General features: G+C 33.6%; 1 pseudogene; it reads right to left on the bottom strand.

The window, feature by feature from the left end:
• Positions 1 to 5448: 5448 nt before the first annotated feature.
• On the bottom strand, positions 5449 to 5841 carry LOC109457573 (GTP-binding nuclear protein Ran; annotated as a pseudogene).
• Positions 5842 to 9408: the final 3567 nt, after the last annotated feature.

Raw genomic sequence — 9408 nt, 5'->3', positions numbered from 1 at the left:
TACACCCACCAAGAGAGATGTCTAATTTTAAGACTTTTTGACTGGCCATAATCCTAAATATATTTTTGAGAAATGTTATGAGACAATCAAGAGTAAAACAAGGAATTTCATTTAAGAAACAATTATTAAATAATAATATAACACTAAGCATAAACAAACCATAAATATAAATATACACAAATTATATGCGAGTATTTGAAGCTGGAAAAATATCTAGCAGGATATGACCATTTTACAAATAAAACAAAGGAGACTCAATGAACTCATGTGCTTTGTCTAATGTTACAATGATATAGGGTAAAACTAGAATCCATATGTCCTTATTAAGAGAGTTTCTTCTCCCCCTCTCTCTCCACCTAAATGAATAAAAGTGAACAGGACATATTTATACTGAAGCAAAGAATCATAAAATATACATAGTGGCATTTTATTATATATAAAATAGACAATAGAAACCTAGAGACCATATTAGAACATTGATATTAAGGTTATCCAATGAATAATAAGATGGGATGAAAAAAATTATCAGGAATCAGTCGATTTAATTTTTTTAATGTTTCTGAGAAGCAAATTTTAGCTCTTGAACACAGACATGAATAATCAGTTCAATTTTAAACGATTTGTTCAGAAGTAAAATATGACAGCAGAGTGATCACAAAAGTTAATTTATGAATTTTAACCTGACATAAAACTTCCAGATATTCGTGTAATTATTTCTAACTTGAATGTAAACAAAATTATTCCAGGACAAACTTATTTCAGAGCTTCTCTGAACAGAAATCATGTTTTCTGCACTTAGGAAATAAGCACGACAGTATGGAAAGTATGTTTTATTTTTATTTTTTGTAATGTGGACATCTGTCTCTCTATGCTGGAGAACATGAATACAGCTCACAGGATAGGTGCCACATGGTGAGATTTTTTTCAGTTACCATGGCTCAAATACAAGGCGGAAGTGAAGAATCATCCTTCTTGCTGAATACTCTGGGCCTCATAGGAAATAAGAGCTGAACCTTTCCTAATTCTATATGGGTAACAAAGTGATGTAATGTTTACATTATTGAAATGTTTGGAATATGTGTCCTCTTATATAATATGTTGCATTTAAATGGTACGCATAATCTGTTCTTTATTTAAGATGCTACAATTAGTTGCTATGGATAGCACATTTTCTTGCATAATATCTCTTCATTCCCTTGATGTTTTCTAACTACATGAGAAATCATTTTCAAGCATACGGAACCTAATCTTATATCACCCTTTGGCGTTTTCAAAAGCTATATCATAGTTTGCTTAATGTAAATGACTCATCAAATTCATACAGTAATTGCAGTAAAGTATTATAATCGCATTTTCTAAAAATGTCTCCTTTAAAAAATATCTAACTTCTTACAGATAACTAAATAGTCAAAGAGTTCTACAACTGAATGAGGAAGAACATTTATGGGAAAATGCAGAGAAAAAGAAATGCTTTGCCAGGCAGTCCATTTGTGATGCTGACATTCACAGTTATTTTCCCTTTGAAATTTTTAGGTTCTGGGCTTAAACATTGTGATCCAAGAGAGATCACAGAAATAATGCACTAACAGTAACCTGCTACATTCACCTCATAGAATGTGAATGAACCCTAATGGCATGGGCATTCTAAACCAAGGTGAAGGAGGTAGAGCTTCTGTAGGAATGAAGAAATTGTGAAGCAGCTATGTAACTGTTAGGGGAGTCAGAGAGGACTAGTATGTTTCCTGAATACAATACATGGCTTACGTCTACTAATACATGGGATTTTTCTAGATTAAAACTTGAATAAAATGTGAGGACTATTATTGAAAAAGAATTTTGAAACCAGTTGATACAAAAGTTAGATTCATTTGTTCAGGACTGCTTAGCTTGGGGATACTTGCATTGGAAGATTCAATATTTGTGCAAAATGTGCTTCAACATAGACCCACATTGCAAGCCCAATGGACTTCTCACAATATGCCACATCTAATAGATTCCCAAGGAATCAACAGAACAAAAACAAAACCAAACATAAAGAAACCAACCTCCAAGACTACTAATAAGTACATTCAACAAGGTCATAAAATATAAGATAAGCATTCAAAAACCAATTTGTATCTCTATATTCTAGCAATAACAACCAACATTAAAAGCATAGTACTAATTACAATTGCTCGAGAGAGAGAGAGAGAGAGAGAGAGAGAGAGAGAGAGAGAGAGAGAGAAACACTTAGGTTTAAAATCTAACAAAACATGTACAGGGCATTTATGCTGAAAACTATAGAACACTGGTGAAATACACCAAAGAAAATCCTAATAAATTGACAGAAACAAATCATTGATGGATTGGAAGACTCAACATAATAAAGGTGTTTGTCTTACCCAAACCAATATATTTTAACACAACTCTTATCAAATGAACAGCAAAATATTTTTATATATAGTCCAAGTTCCATTAAAATTTATCTAAAGGCAGACAGACTATAATAGCTCAAACAATTTTTAAAAATAAGAATAAGAGAAATTCCTTTATTCACTTCAAGATTTATTATAGAACTACATTACTTATATTTAATACATGGTATGATTGATGGATAGACACATAAATCAAAGGAACAAAATAGAGAACACAGCTACAGACCAACAAAAGCATGTCAAACTGATTTTTGACATCAGTGAAAAAGCAATCTAAATGAGGATTGATAGCTTTTTCAACAAATGGTGTTAGACCAATTACATAACTTCAGGGGAAGAAAAAGAAAGAAAAGAAAGGAGAGAGAAAAGAAGAAAGAAGAGAAGGAGGGAGAAAGATAAAAATAAAAAGAAACACTGACACCTTATTCAAAATTTAACTCAAAATGAATCATAGATTTAAATGTAAAACACAAACTATAAAACTTTTGGATAAAAATTAGGAAAAAAAATTTCAGGATCTTGTACCAGGCACACGGAGTTCTTATTAACACTAAAAACATGAGTCACAAAAGGAAAGTTTGATACATTGGACTTAATCAAAATTAAAAATGTTTGGTCTATGAAAGATTCTGTTAAGAGGTTGAAAAGGCAAGCTTAAAACTGGGAAAAAATATTTTCAAACCATGTATCTGACAAAGGACCAGCATCTAAAATTTATAAAGAACTTTCAAACCCAGGAAGAAACATTACCCAAAGAGTATAGCAACATAAGAAGCATGTGAAAAGATGTTCAACATCATTAGCTAGGAGGAAATGCAAATTAAAACTACTGTGAGATATCATTGTGTTTTAGAATGGCTAAAAAAAAAACTAAAAAAAACTGATGACACCAAATGCTGGTGTGATGGAGGGAAGCCTGTTCAGTCTTTACTAGTGGGAACCTGTAATAGAAACAGTACATCCACACTATGAGATACTACTGAGGTTATTTCTGATTTACAGTAGTATTTCATAGTGTGAATGTACTGTTTCCATTACACATTCCCACAAGTAAAGAGTGGGGGTGGAGGGTGGGGATGATGTAGAAGGTGAGGAGATTAGAAAGAACAGTTGGTAACCACAAGATTGCCAGTGGGATACAAAAGTCAGTTTGGGGAATATAATCAACAATGTTGTAAAGATTTTATAGAGTATCCGATGGACACTTGTCTCATTAGGGAGACCACTTCAGGGATGGTGTAGATGCCTGATTACTGCACTGTACACCTGAAGCTGAAGCTGAATAATAATGAATATTAACTATAATTAATAGCATATATATATATATATATATAATTAATAGCATATATATATAACTATAATTAATAGCAAATATATATATTTTTATAACATATATATATATATATGTTACAAGAAGCGGAGTACAGCATTAGGAATAGAGACAGTGCAATTGTAAGGGCTGTGTACGATGTCAGAGGGCTAGTAGATTGCGGGAGGGGGGTTATCACTGTGTGAGGGATATAAATTATAAATGTCTAACTATTACATTGTTTTGTACACCTGAAACTAATAAAAAAAAAAGAAGAAAGAAAGAAATACTACTGAGCAACAAAAACAAATGAACTATTGATACATGTAACAACCTGTATGAATCTCCAGAGAATTATGTTGAGTAAAAAAAGCCAATAATCCCCAAAGCTTAAATACTGTATCTTTGCATTTGCATAACATTCTCAACATAATAAAAGAACTAAAATGGAGCATAGGTTAATGGTTACAGGGGTTAAGGAGCAGATAGGGCAGGAAGGAGTGAGTGTGGCTCTACCAGGGCACAATGGGGGATCTTTGTGGTGAGGGGAATACTCTCCTTCTTGACCATATCAATGTCAATATCCTGCTTGTCGTCTTATACTCCAGTGTTACAAGATGTTGCTATTGGGGGAAAGTGGGTGAAGGGCACAGGAGATCTCTCTCTGTTATTTCTTAAACTTCATGTGAGTCTACAATTATTTCAAAAATAAAGTGTTTAAATTTAAAATTTAAAAATAAATAAATATCGAGAATTATAAAAGAATAACATTCATCTTATTCTCACTATCTTGGATTAATCACTGTTAACATCTCTATGACTTTTTTAGGAAATATCAGTCTCATTATATTTAAACCAAATATGCACAAATTATAATGACAATGAGTTTAAATATTTAGAATGATAGCTGTCAGATGATGATAGATAGATAGACAGATGATAGATGATAGGTAGAGAGATATCTGGATCATATTTAGAATGATAAAATTGCAGTTAAGTAAAACGATAAATTGATAGCAAATAAATATAGGTAAATAGATCTATGTATACACATATATGCATAATACGTACATATATATTTAAATTTAAAAGTGAAGCTATTGTGAAAGTAAAACTTCAAATATATGTTTCTTCAAAATGAGACATTACTCTCTAAAATAATAGCGTAAGAAAGAGAAAAAGACAAGTTATTAAAAGCTTTTAAGAGTGGTGTCATATTTTTAAACTTAATGTTTTCATTACAGGCAGTAGAGATTTAATACCTGATATGAATATTAACACTCAAATTTTCTCCTAACTCTCCTCCCCTCAACCTCTTGATTGACGTGAGTTATATTATTTTTCCATTATCTAATTTAATGCATTTATCTTTTTTTTTTCAGATATTTGAAATACAACTTTATTCTGACTCTAAATGAAAAAACATGGGAATGACAGTAACAAACAAGATTTCACCACGGAATATTATGATGTGACTGTAGAAGTCTTATATTTGAAACTCAATAAGAAAACAACTGCATTCCAAAACAGCTAAATATGCATGTCTGAAAAATGAAGGTATTTTTTAACTGCTACATTCACCCCGAAATCCATTCATCTCCTTCAGCATCCTAAAGATTAAGCATATTTTCTGCTTAGCTATGTAATAAAGAGACAAACGCTGCGCCACAGACATCACAGGACAGTGGCCTATAAAACTAGACTTCTGACGCTGGGCCCCAGCTTTCACACGTTGTGGTCCTTGTCTGCGGGAGCAGTGGTCTGAGCAACCTGTAGGTCATGCTCTTACTGTGCTGCCAGAGCGGGGTCCATCACAGCCTCCAGTGGGGCAAGGGCAGGCTTGGTAATGAACTCCAAGCTAGGGTCTCTGATGAGTTTTCCAGCAAGCCAGAGGAAGAGCTTTTCAAAGCTGTAGTTACTTTTGTCAGAGATGTCATGGTAGTACCTCAGATTCTTCTTTCTTTCAGTGGAAAACAACTGATTTTGTCTTAACTTTCCTTCCTTATCATCCTCTTTGTTGTCACACAGACTAATGGAGATGTCATCACATACTCGTATCAGATATCAATGCCAGTAAGGCACATTCTTGTAAGTAACTCTTGAAGTTACATCAAACATTATAATGGCACACTGGACTTGGATGTAATAGCCATTTCTTAGTCCACCAAATATCTCCTGACTAGGTGTATCCCATACATTGAACTTAATAGGTTCTCTGTTGGTATGGAACACAAGGGATGGACCTCAACACCTAAGGTAAAGTAGCTACATACTTTTTTTCAAATTCACCAGTCAAATGATGTTTCACAAATGTAGTTTTTCCAGTCCCACCATCACCAGCCAGTACAAGTTTGAACTAAAATTGGGTTCTCTTTGGGTAGTCATTGTGATGTTACTTCCAGAAGCATCTAGAGAGGCCCATTTCTATCTTCTATTCTTTAGCCACATAACTTTTTAGCATTACCCAGTTCTACATTTAAATAGATTTAATTCTGACTACTTTGAGCAAGGCCATTATTTCCATGAGAGATTTTATTTGGATTTAATTTCTAAATAATTTAAAAAGTTTCATTGATGCTATATTCCATTCTATCATACAGTTTGCATTAAAATCACATCTAAATAGTAAAATATTTCTAGGAAACTCCCACTTTTTTCAGAATGTGGCTACCTTGTCCCATCGTCTTGCAGAAGAGTGGCAGTGATGACTGCTGTGAAGACTTGTAAAACCAACCAACTGAAATAATACTGGGGAGTTGTTTTTTCTAGGGTGGGTTATTTGTTGACTTTTAAATGTTATAAACATTTCTTTTTTTTACCATTTATTTTGTTCTAGAATAATTCCCATGTCATGACTTTTCGTCTTGCTCATGCTGTTTACATATATTATGTGTGTGTTTACATATTTTATGTGCGCTGTTTACATATTTATGTATATGATTTAAAAATCTGACTTAATTTTAATATCATTATGTCACTACATGAGAGATAGCTGGTGAGAAGAGGAATCCTTTAGGCATTAATATTTCCCCCAAATCAACATACAACACCATCAATAACATCTGTTTCTTTCTTTCCTTCTTTTTTTATTGAGGAATATTGGGGAAAAGTGTGTTTCTCCAGGGCCCATCAGTTCCATATCATTGTCTTTCAATCTAGTTGTGGAAGGCACAGCTCAGCAACACATCCAGTCGCCGTTTTCAATTTTAGTTGCAGTAGGCACAGCCCACCATCCCATGCGGGAATTGAAGCAGCAACCTTGTTGTTGAAAGCTCACACTCTAACAAACTGAGCCATCGGGCTGCTGCTCCTTAAGCTCAGCAGCAGCTCGTTGTCTTCAATCTAGTTGTGGAGGGTGCAGCTCACTGGCCCATGTGAGAATCGAACCGGCAACCTTGTTGTTCAGAGCTCATGCTCCAACCAACTGAGCCATCCAGCTGCCCCACATGTGTTTCTTTCTTGATCTACCAATTTTGTAAACTTTTTGCAATGCTCTTTCTTTTCAGTTGATGTTGGTGAAATTTTAGATTTTTTGTTTTTTGTTTTTTTTGCTTTATTATTTCATTATATAATTTAAGATATTCTGTAATAAGTTAATGTCTTAGTCCACATTTCTTTCATCTAAATGCACATATTCTATATAATATTTTATATTGCATGGCCATACAAAGGAACTATGAATCAAGGTGAAACCAGCATTAATATTTTTGTAGTTTTATATAGTAATATAATAAAAATTTAAATAAATTCTAAAAAATGGAAAGCAATCTAACATGGTGTCCAAAGAATAGGATCTAGAGTGAAATGTACCTATTTTTAAATTGTAAGTCTTGTAATGACATGCCCTGTGATCTCAGCCATGTTAATAAACCTTTTTGTTCCTCAGTTTTCTTATCTGCAAAATGAGACAGCAAAAGTACTTAATTCTGAAGACAGTTGGAAATATAATGGTTGATATATATATATATATATATATATATATATATATATATATATATATATATATGCCACATACAGGTTTGGGCATAATAATTGCACTTCTATGCACTTAATAAAATTAATTATTTTTAATGAAGAAATAATAGGAAGACAATGATTAACCCATTACAGTTTGATTAGGATTAGAGATGGCTTCATTAGTGGGCACTTTCTTTAGAAGCAAACACAAATGGGAAGTTCAGAAGTAGTCCTTAAATTACTCTGAGACTTTCTCAACAAATTTCTTGGTGGTCAAAATGCCCTGGCTCAACATTTGTCACTGCTTTGTCACCATGGTTGATCAGTAGATGTGGTCACATAGGCTAGTATTCTAGTACTCCTTCATGACCAACTGGTGTCCCTCCTGAAGCAGGCTCCTGATAAAGAAATCAACTGATTAGAAGGCACACCATTTTGATGACTCATTCAAATGAACTCACTGAGTACCTTTATAAAACAAATGCCAAGACAAAAAAAATATATTGGAGGTGAGCAAATAACTAAATAGAAAGTAGGGTAATTAGAAGAGGTTTAATATTAATCTAAAAAGTGGCAATAGTTATCTTACCTGCACCTTTCAGTGTAGGATTTGAAGACTGCACAAAGAGATTTGGGTTAGCAGAATCAGACGCAGGAACTGGAGAACTGTACTTTCAGATCACTGACGTGTGATCACTGGAAACGGAACTGTGGCATTTTTAGGTGGCAATCTGCAACAGCCAACTGTCCATGTGAATTTATTTGGAGTCAATAAAAGCCTCCTCTAAGCCCGGTGCTTTCCTATTTTATCAATCCCTGCCAATATTTCATCTCAAATTACCCTTGACATCCTACCAATGATTGCTTCCTAAGCTATTAAACTTGACTTTTTAAAATTGCTCAGAAATGCTACTCAAATCCACTTAAATGAAAAGAGAACCTCAATGACCCCCTAACAGAAGAAAGGCACATCTTGTTCCAGAAATCATATGATTACTCTTGCTCTTGTCTCTGCTTTTATTTCATCTGTATTATGATCACTCTCTCCCTACAGATGGTTCTCTTGTAAATGACAAGCGTAGTTATTGAACAGAAAAAAGAGAAAATTTCCCTCTTCCCACTTTGTTAGGTTTATATTTCAGGGAAGATTTTGGATTGGTTTGACATGGACACAATGCTTATGCTTTTTGACACTAGACTGACCCCACGGAAATGAGATATTAGCATTAGTTGAGATCCTAGGGCAGAACGAGTTCCACAAGGGAGTAAGCTGCACCATCATTCTTGGACAGTTTGCCATCTTTTGCCTCTCCACTATGATATCTAGTTTTGGCCCATTCTTTTTTTCAGCATGTTGCCACTAATCATTAAGGGACTATGAAAAGAAATAATTGAGTAAATATTTGTGTAGATAATTGTTTAATTGAATCTGAATTTACGTCTGTAGCTCACACATGGTCCATCTCCTAGGAAAGTATATCACTGAGATGGCAGTAGATTTTATAGTAAATGCTTTATTTATTAAACATTGCCTCCATATTTAACACATCCTCTTCCCCAACAGGTACTCAAAAGAAAATAACATAAAAACAAATGAGTGAATTTGCCACAAAACAATAAAAATCATAACTTGACAATTTACTCTTTTGCTATAAAAGTTTTCAAATTCAGCTCTTTAACCCGTTTTCATTGTTTATGGCATTAAGGCAGAATTCTTTCATGTTCTAC

Source organism: Rhinolophus sinicus, linkage group LG01 (assembly GCF_036562045.2).
Source record: "Rhinolophus sinicus isolate RSC01 linkage group LG01, ASM3656204v1, whole genome shotgun sequence".
NCBI classification, from domain to species: domain Eukaryota; kingdom Metazoa; phylum Chordata; class Mammalia; order Chiroptera; family Rhinolophidae; genus Rhinolophus; species Rhinolophus sinicus.
Note: the sequence above shows the minus strand (reverse complement) of the source record. Positions and strands in the feature narration are given on the sequence as shown.